This window comes from Aythya fuligula, chromosome Z (genome assembly GCF_009819795.1).
Source record: "Aythya fuligula isolate bAytFul2 chromosome Z, bAytFul2.pri, whole genome shotgun sequence".
NCBI classification, from domain to species: Eukaryota; Metazoa; Chordata; class Aves; order Anseriformes; family Anatidae; genus Aythya; species Aythya fuligula.
Genome location: NC_045593.1, coordinates 4,500,811 through 4,519,575, shown reverse-complemented (window position 1 = coordinate 4,519,575; position 18,765 = coordinate 4,500,811).

Below are 18,765 nucleotides of genomic sequence, written 5' to 3'. Positions count from 1 at the left end.
TGTAAATGTAAATCCTCCTTAAATGCTCTGGAATTAATACTTATTAAGTTTCAGCCAAACTTAGGATAAGAAAAAAAAATAACCTGATGCAATGTCCTCACAAGAGATTACTTAATATTAAGTGCCACTTACTTGCATATCAGTGTTCGAAAGGTTTTACCTATTTTCTAGCTAGTTTACTGTCAGGAATAATTTGCCATGCAGAGACATTTATCATGTCTGGGAAGCTAATTGGAATTGGAGGGTTATAATACAGATTATATGGCTAATTTTTGCAAAATTTGCACTAGTAAAATACTTTTACTACTGTAGAAGAGTTTAAATATCATGGTTCACTTGTTGGCCCAAGGACTGAGTATAATCTATAGGTCCTTTTCATTTGACTATCATGTACATAGAGGATTGTACTGTGACAGATGACAATCTTTTCTCATACTTGAAAGATATCTAGCAAAAATCTAAGTATTTTTACTTCAGTTTTCACGTGGAGGGAGGTATTGGGAATCAGAACACTTCCTTCTCTGCTAGTACAATCCATCAGACAGCAGCAAGCTGGAACTGCTCTCCCTGCTTATTATCTCTCAGGGTGTCATAAAAACCCCAAAACAGGGGTTCTTTCTGTATTCACATAAATACCATGCAGGTGAGTACTTGTTCAAAATTTTCATCTTTCTCTGTTTGTTTGTTAGTTTGTTTTGTTTGTTTTATTTCGGAGAGAAAGTAAAGAAAGATTTTCAAGAGGAATTGAAACTTCCACAGAATCAGCATATTTTTCTAAATATTTTTGTTGAAATCACAGAATCACAGAATCACAGAATTTCTAGGTAGGAAGAGACCTCAAGATCATTGAGTCCAACCTCTGACCTAACTCTAGCAGTCCCCACTAAACCATATCCCTAAGCTCTACATCTAAACGTCTTTTAAAAACTTCCAGGGATGGTGACTCCACCACTTCCCTGGGCAGCCGGTTCCAGTGTCTAACAACCCTTTCGGTAAAGAAGTTCTTCCTAACATCCAACCTAAAACTCCCCTGGTGCAACTTAAGCCCATTCCCCCTCGTCTTGTCACCAGGCATGTGGGAGAATAGACCAACCCCCACCTCACTACAGCCTCCTTTAAAGTATCTGTAGAGAGCAATAAGGTCACCCCTGAGTCTCCTTTTCTCCAGGCTGAACAAGCCCAGCTTCCTCAGCCACTCCTCGTAGGACTTGTTCTCCAGGCCCCTCACCAGCTTCGTCGCCCTTCTCTGGACTCGCTCAAGCACCTCCATGTCCTTCTTGTAGTGAGGGGCCCAAAACTGAACACAGTACTCGAGGTGCAGCCTCACCAGAGCTGAGTACAGGGGGATGATCACCTCCCTAGCCCTGCTGGTCACACTGTTCCTGATACAAGCCAGGATGCCATTGGCCTTCTTGGCCACCTGAGCACACTGCTGGCTCATATTCAGCCGACTATCCACCATCACTCCCAGGTCCTTCTCTGCCTGGCAGCTCTCCAACCACTCATCTCCCAGCCTGTAGCTCTGCTTGGGGTTATTGCGCCCCAGGTGCAGGACCCAGCACTTGGCCTTGTTGAACTTCATGCAGTTGACCTCAGCCCATCAGTGCAGCCTGTCCAGATCCTCCTGCAGAGCCTTCCTACCCTCAAGCAAATCAACACACGTGCATAGCTTGGTGTCTTCTGCACACTTACTGAGGGTGCACTCGATGTCCTCATCCAGATCATCGATGAAGATATTAAAGAGGACCGGCCCCAGCACTGAGCCCTGGGGAATGCCACTAGTGACTGGCCTCCAACTGGACTTGACTCCATTTACCATGACTCTTTGGGCCCGGCTATCTAGCCAGTTTCTAACCCAATGAAGCGTGCGCCAGTCCAAGTCAAGAGCAGCCAGTTTCTTGAGGAGAATGCTGTGGGAAACGGTGTCAAAAGCCTTGCTGAAATCAAGGTAGACCACATCCACAGCCTTTCCCTCATCCACCCAGCACATCACGTTCTCATAGAAGGAGATCAGGTTCGTCAAGCAGGATCTGCCTTTCATAAACCCATGCTGACTGGGCCTGATTGCCTGCTTGTCCTGCAAGTGCTGCGTGATGACTCCCAAGAGGATCTGCTCCATGAGCTTCCCTGGTACTGAGGTCAAACTGACAGGCCTGTAGTTTCCCAGGTCTGCCCTCCGGCCCTTCTTGTAGATGGGCATCACATTTTCTAGCCGCCAGTCAACTGGGACCTCCCCCGATAGCCAGGACTGTTGATAAATGATGGTAAGCGGCTTGGCCAGCTACTCTGCCAGTTCTCTCAGTACCCTTGGGTGGATGCCATGCGGCCCCATCGACTTGTGCACATCCAAGTGTCGTACCAGGTCACCAACCATTTCCTCGTGGATAGTGAGGGCCACATTGTACTCCCCATCCCCTTCCACCAGCTCAGGGTACTGAGTATCCAGAGAACAATCGGTATTGCCGCTAAAGACCGAGGCAAAGAAGGTATTGAGCACCTCAGCCTTTTCCTCATCTCTTGTAACTAAGTTTCCCCCCGCATCCAGTAAAGGATGGAGATTCTCCTTAGTCCTCCTTTTTGTGTTGATGTATTTATAGAAATGTTTTTTGTTATCTTTAACGGCAGTAGCCAGATTGAGCTCCAGATGAGCTTTGGCCTTCCTAATTTTGTCCCTGCACAGCCTCGCTACATCCTTAAAGTCCTCCCTAGTGGCCTGCCCACTTTTCCAAAGATTATAAACCCTCTTTTTTCTCCTAAGATCAAGCCACAATTCTCTGTTCAGCCAGGCTGGTCTTCTTCCCCGCCAGCTCGTCTTTGGTCATGTGGGGACAGACCGTTCCTGCGCCATTAAGATTTCCTTCTTGAAGAGCGCCCAGCCTTCCTGGACCCCTCTGCCTTTCATAACCACCTCCCAAGGGACTCGGCCAACCAGTGTCCTGAGCAGCTCAAAGACAGCCCTGCGGAAGTCCAATACGGCGGTTTTTCTTGTCTCCTTCCTGGCCTCGCCAAAAATAGTGAACTCCACCATTTCATGGTCACTCTGCCCCAGACAGTTTCCAGCCACATCTCCCACCAGTCCTTCTCTGTTTGTGAAGAGAAGGTCTAGTTGGGCGCCACCCCTGGTAGGTTCACTAACCAGCTGCATCAGGAAGCTATCTTCCACACTCTCCAGAAACCTCCTAGACTGCTTTCTCAGGGCTGTGTTGTGCTTCCAGTATATGTCAGGGAAGTTGAAGTCCCCCACGAGAACAAGCGCTGAAGATTTCTCAACCTCTGTCAGTTGCCTGTAGAACTCCTCATCCGTCTCCTCATCCTGGTTCGGTGGTCTATAGCAGACCCTGACCAGGACGCTAGCCTTGTTGTCCCTGCCGATCCTAACCCAAAGGGACTTGACCTTGTCATTCCCAGCCTAGAGTTCTGCAACATCAAAAGACTCTCTAATATAGAGAGCCACACCACCACCCCTTCTGTGCTGCCTGTCCCTTCTGAAGAGCTTATAGCCAGGCATTGCAGCACTCCAGTCATGAGACTGGTCCCACCACGTCTCCGTGATGACAACCAAATGCTTGGCCATATTGCCAGCATGACAATAAGCTGACAAAGCTTTTGCTTTTAGCTTGGCAAATCAGACTGTATTACTGAGGAGGTCAGTTGTACAAACATTGGTTTTGGCAACAAAGTCAGTTTAAGAAAATTTCTTTCCCTGACCCCAGCTGCTTGCTCTAGTCCCCATACCACAGTTTACTCTCCCGTCACTTGTGCCCTTGCCGTCTGGTTTTGTCTCTCAAGAAAATGTTTCTGCAATTATATCTCAGGCAGCCTCGGTGTACTCTGTAGTTCCTATTGCCTATTTTTAGATTGTGAAATGTACAATGTACACCCAAGCAGATGGTGGGAGCTCACAGAAAGAATATGAGAATGGCCTTTCTGAATTTGACCAGAGATTCAATTTCATACTCTGTTTTTGAACGCAGCCAAAAGAAGATTATTAGGGAAAAACATATGCAGAGGACAAGTATACAGTGAGAATTTTGCTGAATACTCTTCCATGTGTAGTGTGGAAACTTCCAGAAGTGAAGGTAGTTTTAACCACTTCACTGAGTGTCTACTCCATTACTCTGTCCAGCCTGCCTTTGAAGCAAGGCAGATTTCAGCATCCACAACACCTTATTGGAACAGGCAGCAGTACACATGAACATGAATTGCTGAAACTGACACCTGTTGTTTTTTTGTTTTTTTTTTTTTTTTTGTGTGTGTGTGTGGTTTTTTTTTTTTTTTTTTTTTTTTCATTGTATGTCACTCATACTATCTCTCTCTCCACTTGTTAATAATTTCTCTAGATTATCTATCTATTTCATATACCTATCTATTGACAATCATACCTGCTTAATATGCAGGCACACCCCAGCATACATTGTGGCACACACTAAAATAAGGACTTGTTCAGTGTTCCTTTCCTTTTTCATTTTTTCTTCTTCCTAATATGCTTTTTCTGATCACTCCTGGACATTAGACTGGTACAGTCATAGACTATCTATTTTAAACTCCATATCTCCCAGAGCCAAGGTGATCGGCTCTGGGGCAGACACGTTCTGCAGCGGAGTGGGGGATTGAGACAGGCAGGGCTCTTTTTTGGCATCGAGGCCACTCAAAGCAGCCAAGGGAGCTGCCAGCACCAGGCAGCCCTTGTGGGGGAGGCTGAGGAGGCATAGGCGGAAACAGCAGGTCCCCCTCCCTGGCCATTCAAAAGCAGCCCCTAGAAGTTCCCTTATCCCACCAGGCAGTAGGAGGAGACCTAGGCCAATGGGGGGAATGGAGGCAGGTTCCTGTTTGGGCTGGTAGGTGAGCCCTGTCCCTGCCTACCTCATCTTCCCATCTACACTTATATAACAGGTATGAGGGTCTAGAACATGACAGTCAGAACAACGATGTAGATGAAAGTCCATCCCAGGTGGAGAGGGTGCCTAAGGCAAGGCAACCTACCTCCTGCATTGCTACTTGTTCTGTCAAGAAAGAAAGAAGTGTTATTGTCATGAGGAATTACCTTTTGAAAGGGACAGAGGGCCCAATGTGCTGACCAGACCCAACCCACAGGGAAGTCTGTTGCCTCCCCAGGGCTCAGGTGAGAGACTTTGCCAAGAAAGTCAAGCGCCTGGTACGGCCCATCAACTACTACCCACTACTGGTCTTTCAGGCTGGTAATGATGAGGTAGCAACAAGAAGTCCAAAAGCGATCAAAAGGGACTTTGGGGTTTGGGTCAACTACTTAAAGGATCAGGGCACAGATTGTGTTTGTCTCTGTCCTTCCAATAGGGGGGATCAGTGCTGACAAGCAGACTCATCACATTAACACATGGCTCTGGGACTGGAGCAACTTTGGGTTTTTTGATCATGGGAAGTTCACAAAATCACAGAATCACAGAATTGTCTAGGTTGGAAGAGATCACCTATTCCAACCGCTGTTCTAACACTAACATGTCCTCCACCACCTACCATATCCTCCACGTACCATATACCACCTACTATATCCTCCACCACTTACCATATCACTAAGATTTACATCTAAACGTCTTTTAAAGACCTCCAGGGATGGTGACTCAACCACTTCCCTGGGCAGTCCATTCCAATACCTAACAACCCTTTCAGTAAAGAAGTTTTTTCTAATATCCAACCTAAACCTCCCCTGGTGCAACTTTAGCCCATTCCCCTTATCCTGTCACCAGGCACATGGAAGAATAGACCAACCCCACCTCGCTACAGCCTCCTCTTCTTAGGCTGAACAAGCCCAGCTCCCTCAGCCACTCCTCATAAAACTTATTCTCCAGACCCCTCACCAGCTTCATCACCCTTCTCTGGACTCGCTCGAGCACCTTCATGTCCTTCTTGTAGCGAGAGGCCCAAAACTTAACACAGTACTCGAGGTGTAGCCTCACCAGAGCCGAGTACAGGGGGACAATCACTTCTCTAAACCTGCTGGCCACACTGCTTCTTATGCAAGCCAAGATGCTGCTGGCCTTCTTTGCCACCTGAGCACACTGCTGGCTCATATTCAGCCAACTACCAACCAATACTCGCAGGTCCTTCTCTGCCTGGCAGCTTTCCAACCACTCATCTCCCAGCCTGTAGCTCTGCTTGTTGTGTCCCAGGTGCAGGACCCAGCACTTAAACTTCATCAATTGGCTTCAGCCCACCGGTCCAGCCTATCCAGATCCTCCTGCAGAGCCTTCCTACCCTCAAGCAGATCGACACACGCACCTAACTTGGTGTCATCTGCGAACTTACTGAGGGTGCACTCAATGCCCTCGTCCAGATCATCGATGAAGATATTAAAGAGGACCAGCCCCAGCACTGAGCCCTGGGGGACGCCACTAGTGACTGACCTCCAACTGGACTTGGCTCCATTCACCACGACTCTTTGGGCCCAGCTATCCAGCCAGTTTCTAACCCAATGAAGCGTGCACCAGTCCAAGTCAAGAGCAGCCAGTTTCTTGAGGAGAATGCTGTGGGAAACGGTGTCAAAAGCCTTGCTGAAGTCAAGGTAGACCACATCCACAGCCTTTCCCTCACCCACCCAGTGTGTCACTTCATCATAGAAGGAGATCAGGTTCGTCAAGCAGGATCTGCCTTTCATAAACCCATGCTGACTGGGCCTTATCACCTGGTTCCCTTGCAAGTGCTGCTTGATGACACTCAAGATAATCTGCTCCATGATTTTACTTGGCATGGAAGTTAAACTAACAGGCCTATAGTTCCCTGGGTTTACTCTCCAGGTCTTCTTGTAGATGGGCTAGCCACCATTCGACTGGGACCTCCCCCAATAGCTAGGACTGTTGATAAATGATGGTAAGCAGCTTGTCCAGCTTTTCTGCCAGTTCTCTCTGTACCCTCAGGTGGATTCCATCCGCCCCCATCAACTTGTGTACATCCAAGTGCCGTAGCAGGTCACTAACTATTTCCTTGTGGAGTATGAGGGCCACTTTCTGCTCCCCATCCCCTTCCACCAGCTCAGGGTTCTGGGTATCCAGAGAACAACCGGTATTGCCGCTAAAGACTGAGGCAAAGAAGGCATTAAGTACCTCAACTCTTATAACTAAGTTCTGCCCCACATCCAGTAAAGGATGGAGATTCTCCTTAGTCCTCCTTTTTGTCTTGATGTATTTATAAAAACATTTTTTGTTATGTTTAATGGCAGTAGTCAGTTTGAGCTCCAGATGTGCTTTGGCATTTCTAATTTTGTCCCTGCACAGCCTTGCAACATCATTATAGTCCTTCCAAGTGGTCCACCCTCTTTTCCAAAGATTGTAAACCCTCCTTTTTCTCCTAAGCTCAAGCCACAATTCTCTGTTGAGCCGGGCCAGTCTTCTTCCCCGCCAGCTCGTCTTTGGGCATGTGGGGATGGACCGGTCCTGTGTGGTCATTGATATTTCCTTCTTGAAGAGTGCTCAGCATTCTTGGACTCCTCTGCCTTTCAGAGCCACCTCCCAAGGGACTCTACCAACCAGTGTCCTGAACAGCTCAAAGTCAGCCCTACGGAAGTCCAAGACTGTGGTTTTACTGTTCCCCCTCCTGACCGGGCACCTCCCCTGGTAGGCTCACTAAACAGCTGCGTCAGGAAGCTATCTTCCACGCTCTCCAGAAACTTCCTAGACTGCTTTCTCTGGGCCGTGTTGTGCTTCCAGGATATGTCAGGAAAGTTGAAGTCCCCCACGAGAATTTGCATTGATGATTTCACAACTTCTGCCAGCTGCCTGTAGAATTCCTTATCTGTGTCCTCATCTTGGTTTGGCGGTCTATAACGGACCCCAACCAGGATGCTTGCCTTGTTGGCCTTCCATATGGGTTAGTGATCCTAACCCAACGGGACTCAACCTTATCATTCCCAGCCTCAAATTCCACAACACTCTCTGATGTAGAGAGCCACACCACCACCCCTTCCGTGCTGCCTGTCCCATAGCCAGACTTTGCAGCATTCCAGTCATGAGAGTGGTCACGTTTCCGTGATGGCAGCCAAATCATACATATAGCCTGCCTGCTGCACGATGGCTTCCAGCTCCTGTTTGTTACCCATGCTGCATGCATTAGTGTAGATGCACTTCAGCTGGGCCATTGCCTTTCCTCTGGCCTAGCCATTATTCCCCCTGGCACACCTCCAACAAGCCTTATTTCAGCCCCATACCCCTTCTTACCTATTTTAAAGCTCGATGAATTAACCTGGCCAGCTCCTGGGCTAGGATCCGTTTTCCCCTTAGAGATAGGTGGGACCCATCTCTCTCTGTACCCTTCCATGACACTGTAGGGATGGATGAAAACACCATGTGTACTCCTGGTCGATCCACTAACTGTCTGTTGTGGTTTAACCCGGCCGGCATCTAAACACCACACAACCATTCACTCACCCTCCCCTGTCCTTCTCTGGGATGGGTGAGAGAAAATGGGAAAGTGAAGTCCGTGAGTTGAGATAAAGACACTTTATTAAGACAGGAAAAAAATAATAACAATAATAATAATAATAACAATAATGATGATAATAGTACTACTACTAATAATGTGTACAAACAAGTGATGCACAATGCAATTGCTCACCACCCGCTGACCGATGCCCAGCCTAACCCCGAGCAGTCCCGCCCTCCCCACCCCAGCTAGCCACCCCTATATATTGTTTAGCATGACATCAGATGATATGGAATACCCCTTTGGCTAGTTTGGGTCACCTGTCCTGGGTCCGTCCCCTCCCAGCTCTTGCTGCACCCCCAGCCTGCCCATTGGCAGGACAAAGTGAGAAGCTGAAATGTCCTTGGCTTGGTGTAAGCACTGCTCTGCAACAATTAAAACATCAGCATGTTATCAGCACTCTTCTCATCTTAAGCCAAAACATAGTACTCTACCAGCTACTAGGAGGAAAATTAACTCTGTTCTAACTGAAACCAGGACACTGCCCCAGTCTTCTAAAATCTCATTTAATAGCCTTCAGGCTTCTCTCTTTAGTATGATCACTGCCAGCCTGGACTATCAAAGGAGGATAGTAATCAGAGGTGTAGAAACGAAGACTCTTCCTTGTATAACTTCTCTACAGCCATCACTCTTAAGTGCCCTCTAACACTTTTCTGTCTGTTATTCATGGTTGTTTCCTTAGAGAGCAGATCTTTATCTTGTGCATGTCTAACACAGTGTGATAGAAACCCAGTCCATGACTTGGACATAAGGTATTGCCAGAAGTCTATATAAAGTGAGGACATAAAAATTTCTGGGGATAGAAAGTCTAGATTTATGTTTTTCTCTACCCAGACCCAACACTTCAAGTGTCTGTTTGAATGTAGAAGGCAGGCATGAAAGCGTGGAACTTACTGTTGAAGGCTGAGGCTGGCATAAGTGCACAGAAATATGTTTAAATATGGATTGTTACTTTCCTTAGGGTAGCAACAGTTATTCAGAGCAAGGATAACCTTACTCAGCATTAAACAGCTGCAAAATAAATGTCTGCATTTCAGTTAATCTCCTTTCTAGTCCATGTTGAGAAGTACGAGCTCCTGAAAGTGACAAATTTGCCTTATTTTTATATTTTACTTCAGAATTAAATGTTTCCTATGATTTCTATCTAGTCTCTATAGTCTCTATTGAGTAGCTCTCTGTTTCTCTGTGTCTAGACTGGGAGTCTAGACACAATAAATCAGATGTAGATATCTCTGTTTAGACTGATGATCCCACATCTCTTATCTTTTTTTTTTTTTTTTTTTTTTTTTTTTCTCCAAAAGCATGAACCTAACCTTTACAGGAAACCTGAGCACACACAAATATATTTTAGGGAGACACAAAGACAAGAGCATCCAATTAGTTCTCAGTTCCTCTTCCAGATAAGTTACTACCATGGGTAATAGTCTGCTCCTGTGCACATTTGACAATGTTATCAATAAGCACTCATGCTATGAGTAGGAGAAAAAAGACTTAAGGAATCTGTAAAAGTGAATAGGCTACTCCTGTCACTTTGGACAACCTGGGTTGCTCAATCTCTAGCAATTAGTATATTTTCAAGATCTTTTTAAGACCTTTTTTAATATTTAACAGTATGGACTTCTTATGTTATAAATTCTGCAGGTTTCTTTCAATACTTTATTTTATATTTTATTTAATGAAAGTCTTTAATACTTTTTTTTTCATAAAAAAAGTAAATTATTATAATCAAATTTTATAGAATAGGAAAACCGTGTTAAATATGAAGAAAGAGCATTTTCTATTTTTCAATGTGTAGATTTTTATTATCATTGATGTTTCTCTTATCACCTTAACCAGTAAAACTTATGCTGTTACAGAGTCTTAGGATGTCTGCTTTCACAGCATACATCAGTAGCAATTCTTTTAACTTCTAATATGGGTGTTTACCATGCTAATTGGTTCTTCACTACTTCTGACATCTCTGGCTTAGGTCTAAGTGGGAGTCACAGGTGACTGGCCACTGAGCAGTTTTCTGCCTTATCTATGATGGAGCTGTGGAAAATCAAGCTTGCTGCTGATGACACTCCATGCTCTTTCACTGCTTTTAAATCCCTGCCACCTCTCCCCCCCCCCCCCTTCCTCTTTTTTTTTTTTTTTTTATATATTTTTTTTCCATATTTTGCTTTCTTTCATTCCACAGGAAGAGTTTCGCCCAGATCCTCAAACTGTAGAAGTAAAAATCAATTTACTTAAATTTCTAAGAGACTTTGAGTCCACTCTGTTGGCATTAAACAACTTAATTCTTATGCTGTATTTCAAGCTATTATGGGGGAATGGTCCATCACTTTACAAACTCAAAAATTATTTAATTCCTGTCTAGAGAGTGCAGGTTGGTAAGCAGAATTAATTTTTTATCTGAATAGGATGAAAAATAGGCATCATTACTCTTCAAATCAAGATCAGAGTCATATAATCCAGAAACTTCATTGTGAGTTGATAATAAATTACAAGGGATGGGGGAAGAAAAAAAATCTATAATACAATTAAAAATAAATTACTATAACAAAATATAGTAGTTTAGCATGTAAAATCTGTGTAAAAGATCAGGGCATTGTAGCACTGGAACCAACTCAGAAATATTTAAAAAAGAGCAGATTGCAGAAAGTAATACAACACAGTGCAGTACTGGATCAAAATCACTGTGTTTGTCTGGCAGACACTAGCTGTTTGTCAAAAGCACTTGGTTGACACACTGCTTTTTATTCTCACAAATTGTTGTTAAAATGCTCTGCATACAGTGATACAACATTCTGGCTCTTTATATTTGCCTACCAGCTTCATTTCAGAGTGTCTGAATACAATTTCAAGCACTGTCTATAAAACTCCTGATGAATTTACAGATAAAAATGAGCAAAGGATCATCTGCCAAGTATAATGGAACTGAAGTGGTGTGTAATAAATTCAGTTGCATGGAAATTATATTTCAGAAAGGACTTTGAATCTGGCTTTGGGCATTCAAAAAACTCTATAAAGGAAAAAGTACTATTTCAAGGTAATTAAAAATATTGTGCTCGTTTCTGACTATAATGATCCACAATTTTATCATGAGGTAAAGGCAGAAACCTCAAAATGTGTGGAGACTCTGTCCCCTCCTGATGAACAATGATCTGGCCTCAGGTATTGCATGTCACTTCTCAGTTGTCTACGGCAATGTGATATTCCTAGGCATGATGCCTTCACTGTTTAGGAAAAGCCAATTTGTACAGAATAGTGGAGTAAAATGAGAGTCTCCACTGCATATGCTACTTTCCCCTAGGGAGAGTATAAAAGAGAATATGTGACAGTGCACTCATGTTGCTTAATGCACTACTGGAAGGAACCCGGGTATTGTTGTGAACAGACTAGCTAAAAAGCTCCAAGGAGCAGAACAGGATGTTTTTGCTTCAAAAATGTGGGAAAGGGACGTGAGAAATCAGTTTATTTTTTGTTTGTTTATGGGTGGTGTTTTTTTTTGTTTTGGTTTGGTTTGTTTTGGTTTGGTTTTTCATTTTTAATTAAAATAATCTCATGAAATATTTTGCATAAAGGAAACTTTTTATTTTTTATTTGTATTTATTTATTTATATATTTTTTAATATATGGACTCATCCAGTACAAAATTAGCTCTAATTTTCTTCTTGACAGAAGTCGGTTCCAATTAGGATTTTCTTTCATAATGAACACCCTACAGAGTTTGTAGCTGCATGGGTGGCTAGGGGTGGTTTTTGCAAAATGCAGAATGAAACTAGATTCTAAACAAAAAAATATAACTAATGTTATAAGGCCAAACCTGGAGGCTGGCCTACCTGTGAAAGAAAAGTGTTTTTCTACATTTTATCCACTGATCCTCTCATGACACCCGAATCTGTCTTTAGCCTAGGCCGCTCACATGTAAAATGTTTTCAGCCTCTTTGGCAGGTGTAACATATGGATTTGGTGTTTTTAGAGCATATCCTGTGGAACATAAATATAAAAATAAATAAATAAATAAATGAACAAACAAATAAGAAGTCATTATCTTATGATAAGAAACTTTGTGCTGAGGAAGAATCCACCCTTGCCCAGAAAGGTTTTATCTACTTTCCAGCTACAATATTTTTATCCTTCCTTCATCCCATCTCTCCTAGGAAACACTGACACATTTAGTATGCACACAAAGTGTACATACCTGAAATTTTCAAACACCGTATCTGTAAAACTGTAGGGGACAGATTCTGGTTAGTTCCTCCTTGATGTCACCTCTTCCAAAGCCGCATCAGCAGTGTTTGCCTATAATCAGAGACAAAACTCCCATTTCCACTATTTGGGCAGGATCTATAGCATTCTCTTCTCCCTTAGGGGACTGATAAGGAAAATATCCTGCTGGACCAGTCTCAGTCTTAAAAAGTCTCTGCAAAACAGAACAGCTCCCTAAACAGGGAGCTCAACTTCAAAGCCCTGTCATTTCTGCATCACTACTACTAGACAGCAGGGACAGACTTGCAGTGACTACTAGTGATAAAAGAGCAAAGGACTCCTACGCAGGTGAAGAAAATAATGTTGAAATGGAAAGGAAGGAAAATTGAAAAATCTCATCATGTGAGTTCCTGTCGAGATTTAGAAAAGTATATGGGATTTGGAAAGGAATATACATTAAGCACATATTTTGGACATTTCTGAACAAGAAAAAGCTGTCAAATGGCTCTGTGAGATTTGCCACTGAGAACTGTGGGGACGACATGGAGCACTGGGGGCCCTGGAAGTTAGCTCAGCACCAGCAAAACAGACAGGTCCATGAGATGCTGAGGCTGGTGTTAATTTGGATGGTAATTTGTGTCGAGAAAATGGTTGATATTAATAAAGAAGGGGGAGATTTGGGAATGTGGCCATGGGGGTTGGAAAACGCCATGGTTAAGATAACATTAGACTCCTAATGATGAGGCCATCAGGAATATAAAAGAGTTTAGAGGGAACAAAGAAGGGTGATTCAGGGGACTCCATGCAGTCTCAGGTTGCTTGGTCTCCAGCTGTTAAGGCATGGAAGTTTCTAGGTTTTTGCTGTTGTTGTTATATTCAAAGTTGTTCGACCAATGAAAAGTTGTTCTGAAAAGAACTGCTGTGGAGAGAAGGGTATAAGAGGGGAGCCTGCCCTCAAGACAAAAAAGGCAAAACAATGAAGTTATGTCATTAATAAAGAAGCAGGAAAAAGAAGTGAAGAGGAACAGGCTGGCAGAATGGAGACCAGGAAGGGAGCAAGCACTTTGATTGCCTCATGAAGGTAGGTTTGGCCAAACTCAGCAAACAGCTCAGAGAAGCTTGTGCAGAAAGTCACTGGAAACAGGCGCACTAGAGCTGGGGGGAAGCTCAAGCTGAGAGAAGCAGACCCGCGCACACAACTGCCCCTCACTGGTAAGCAGTTGCGCATTATGGGGAATCATACATCCTTAGAAACAAAGACTGTCCTGGTAACCTTACAGCTTATTCTCCTTATTAACGATCAGACAGTTTATGAGCCTGAAATATGGGACCAAACTGAGGTCAAGGTGTGGTACTCTGCAACTAAAAATGACAAGGTTGCAGTGGGATTGCTAGGCACCTGGTGAGCAATCTCTGAGGCCTTGAAGAGCCATGTGGAGCCACAATCACAAACGTGTGGCTTGCCAGATATTGAGGGAGCTGCAGGCTCCTTTACTGATCCGACTGCTATGCCATGGGCCCCTCTGCTGCTACAGCCATCGAAGGCTTTTGCTGTTACGCCCCCTGTTGACCTGAACGTGCCTTTTGACCCAGGCCTCATTGGCCTTGAAAAGGAGATGGATATGCTTTTCTTCGATCTGGGAAGAACGGGATACATAAGGCCTGAAGACCGAGTTGCTTGACAACTTAAAGCGAGACATATTGTTCAAAAGGAATGGAAAATGGAGACTGTTAAGTCATGGAACTGAAAGGATTGTTTGTTACCTTTTCTGATTTTACATATGTTTAGGTGTACTCGGGTTTAGTATGTAAAAGTGATGTTCTTAGAATGTTTGATGTTCATGTGTGCATGTTGGTGGAGTGTAGACTCCCCGCACACCCAGCACTGTTTACTTGCCTTTTATACTTTTTATAAATGTTTGTTTTATAAATATTACAAAATTCAGATTGAGTTGAGATTTCATTTATAACACTGGGTAATAAATTACATTAAATTAATTATATTAAATAAATATTATTCTGAGCAGCTGTGTTGGTTCTGGGACTGATCAGATCAATCAAATACTGAGCTCTGCAGTTCAGATCCAGCAGTGATGACAAGCTTGGGTGATGCTGTACCACCATCCCCACTGCTCGTTGTGGCTCTAACATTTGGCTACGAGCCTGGGCATGGGGAAAATGGAGTGAAGCGGGATGGCTTTAGTTTTTGAACTCTGTATTTGCGGCTTTTATTGTTAGGTGTTAAAAAGGAGTCGTCAGCGGGAAGGAAGGGGAAGCCAGCCCGGCCGAGCAGCGTGCAGTCAGTTTGGAGCGATGCAGCAGATGTTAGGTGCCATCTAGTGGAAAGAAACATCGAGAGCATCAGGGAACCGAGGGTAGCTCTGTGAAAAGTACCTAATCACACAAGTTATTTCACGGACTTTTGCTTCTGGAGACTTCTACCCTTCTGCAGGGTAGAACTTTGCTCCTGGATGCATAAAAACATACTTATACTATGCACATCAGCTCAGAAAAGTTTAGCAAAGCTGTTTGTTTATTTGTTTTGGTGTTGTTTGTTTGGTTTGGTTTGGTTTTTTCTTCCCTCCACAGACAGCATCTACTGCCTCTTATCTTGCAGCTCCAGCTCTAATGTGTATGGTTCTGCAACAGTGAGCATTGCTCAGCTGCAAGGATTTCTACCTGTTATACCATTCCTGTTTTCTGGGAACTAAGAATGAAAAAAGAAAGAATATAAGGAAATTAAATTGTTCTTGTGGCTCAATGTAGTTTCAACAGACTTGTTAAGGAAACAATAATGTTACTTGGTGTCTAATAATTAACAAGTCAAGGCCTCTTCTTACCCTAAGTTTCCTTCTAATCAACCCAGGTACTGTAATTTATTCACACATTAAACACTGAAGAAACAGTGTCTTATCTTTGTACCGTTTTAACTGATGACATTAAAGCTGGAAGAAACCAGGAAAACTGATATGGTTGTTAAAAGATCTGTGGGAGACTGAGTATATCTGCTTAGTATTTGTCTGGCCATAAGATCACCCTGTAGTGACTTTACTGATTAGTTGCTGAAATTATTATAGAAGGTCACAGGTTTACTGAAGCAGAAGCAAAGAGGCAGAGTTAACACACCTTCTTTCTAAAACCAGCTTTTGTTTCTTTGTTTGTTTTTAAGCACATGTATCTTAATCCAGAAGAAACAAAAGTATCATCTCTAGCCATGTTACTTTTAGGGAAAACTATAAGAAAATACCTCGTTAAAACTTTCTTCTTGCATAATGTTGTATGAATCCTATATCTTGATTTTACAAGTGATTCATTGATTCATTGATTCATGAATCATTACAATTCACTTTGCATTTTGGTAAAAGCTAAAAAACTGCTCTGAGAAAATGCTATGACAGTTACTCATTGTCAGATATTTTACCTTTATTTTCCTTCTTGAATCAGTAATAAGGTTAGTATAGCTATTCCTATGAGAAATGTATACCTACATTTCTAGAAGTAGTTCATTTCTACTCATGAAGATTGTTCCCAGTAGCATGAATAACCTAAAAGGAACTGTCCTGATTCCTGCTATCAGACTCCTCTAGCTCACTGCCCACCTGACTCTGTTGGGACCCCATTTCTGAACCAATTCAGCTCACTAATCTAGCAGAAAAACAATTCAACAAAATAGCAGATAGGCTGCTAATTAGGGGTAATTTGTAAGATTGACAAAGACACTGAAAAAAAAAAAACACACTGAGGTGCATATATATAATATAATATAATATAATATAATATAATATAATATAATATAATATAATATAATATAATATAATATAATATAATATAATATAATATAATATAATATAATATAATATAATATAATATAATATAATATAATATAATATAATATAATATAATATAATATAATATAATATAATATAATATAATATAATATATGCACCTGTGTGTTTTTTAATGTATCTATATATTTTATATATATATATATATATATAATTTATTTCTAATTTCCATTATTGTTTCAAAAAAGCTAACCCACCTCACCAGGCTTGGCATAAAAATTCTCATAGCACTTATTGCTTATTCCTCAGAAGGGATGGCTTTCAACTAAATCTGCAGGATGTGGACCTGGAAGTCAGCCAAATGCAATTAAAACATACAGTCAGCTGGCACAGCAAGTGGATCTATATGGGGGCTCAGAGTCCACAGAGGTACTTAAAGGTACATAATAATTGTATATAACAAAAGATATAAAACCAGTAGTTTGTTTGTTTTTTTTTTTCCCTTACTAAAAAAAAAAAAAAAAAAAAAAAAAAAAAAAAAAAGGAAGGAAAAAAGAAAACAAACAAACAAAAAGATAATAACAATAAAAGGTTTGCTTCATTTGTCTTTGGTCAATTGTTTAAATGCCCAAATGATGGTGTTTTTTTTCTCAAGATCTGACCCAATCTGAATGAAGTACCTACTCTGGACCCAGCTAATAGTTCTAAACTTGACAGCTCCTTCTGACTAACGTAAAACTTTCTTTGTTCAGATGTTCCTGCATTGGGATTTTTATTGCTGTGCATCTCACCTCTGTGTTCAGGAATTTAATTAAGGGATCTAGGTCTATGTCAGCAAGAGAGATGAGATGTGAATGCATGAATCTTCTCCAGAGTAGTAGTGAGAGGCCCAGGGTAGGAAGAACAAGATCTGGGTGCTAGTGTTTCTGACATTTGTGTATATTCTTTATTTGAGGACTGTTTAATCAATAACTGAATACATAAGCAGGGGATTTATTTTATTGATCAGTCAGTGAAATTCAGGGTTTTACTCCTTGCTTACTCTCTGACCATAAGGTATATTTCCACTTGAAAAGAAGATGATGGAGATTTTCACCAATCTATGAAAATGTTTTACTGATTAGTAGGCAAGACATAATCTTAAAAAGGGAAATCTTCTTCATCTGAGTAAAAAAAAAAATATTTTTTTTTTGTTATACCCATCATCTACTCCCTAGTAAGCATACTTTGATGATGATTATAGGTGAGGTGGAGAACATGTTGGGCTGCTCCACTTGCTGTGGCCAGTTCAGTAGTATCCCTTTATGCATCCAGTAGTAAAGCCTAAGGAACTTGTGTAGGTTTTGAGGTGAAAACAGAGTGTCTAAAGACACTCATGGGGAGGTGGGAAGGAGGAAAGCGTCAAAGAACTGTGGGTAATCTAAAGTGTGTAATATCAGTTCAGCCTCTGGAAAAGCCTGTGAATCTCATTACAAAACTGGGCTGTAAGTCACATTATAATCATGAAGACAAGATCATTAAAAGGCTCAAGGTCTACAAGATACATGAAATTGACAACAGATTTCCAAAATACAGACCAATACATCAGTTTTTAGAAATCACCCCCTCAGCATCCTGGAGGTGGGATGGATCCAAAAAGATTTTTTACTGTAATATATAAGAACACTGTCTGAGGCTGAAAAGGTAAACATGGATGAAAAATATAAAAGTCTCTGAGTGTAGGACATTCAGAAATTACAGACTTCTAAAACTTTTGGAAGGCTTGTTTTGAGGTCATGCAAGGTCATATAGGGTCATGCAGATCACGAAAGCTGTTCTATCTGCACTTCAGAAAGACTTCCATTATTTCAATAGGAAAAAAAAAATCATATTAGGCAGCAATTAAGTGTTGCAGAAACTATATCAGGTCCTCTAAGAGGTGGAAAACACATGCACACACACAAAATCTCCAAACTTTAAATGTCGAGTAATATATCATGCAGATGAAGTAGATAAGTCAAGATAGATCAAGCAGCAGAGATTAACATCAGTAAATAGTTGCTTGGTAATGGCAAGTGGTTTTGGAAGTGTTTGGGATGTTTATGCTTCCGATAGCTTTTAAGGACCTTTAGAAAAATATTTTAATTACATGAGTATTTTGAAAATGTTACTGTGGATGGGAAGTTTTATAAGAAGTCTCTGTGGAGTCTAATTTTTCAGATTTTTTTTTTTGTTACTCTGATTTTCAAAGTAGATTTCAACACTCTGGATGCTGAGTGCTGCTGAATACAGCTCCACAGACATCACAATAAATTCCTGTATACCCGCTGTATCCTTTGAAGTTTGGTTGTGGTTG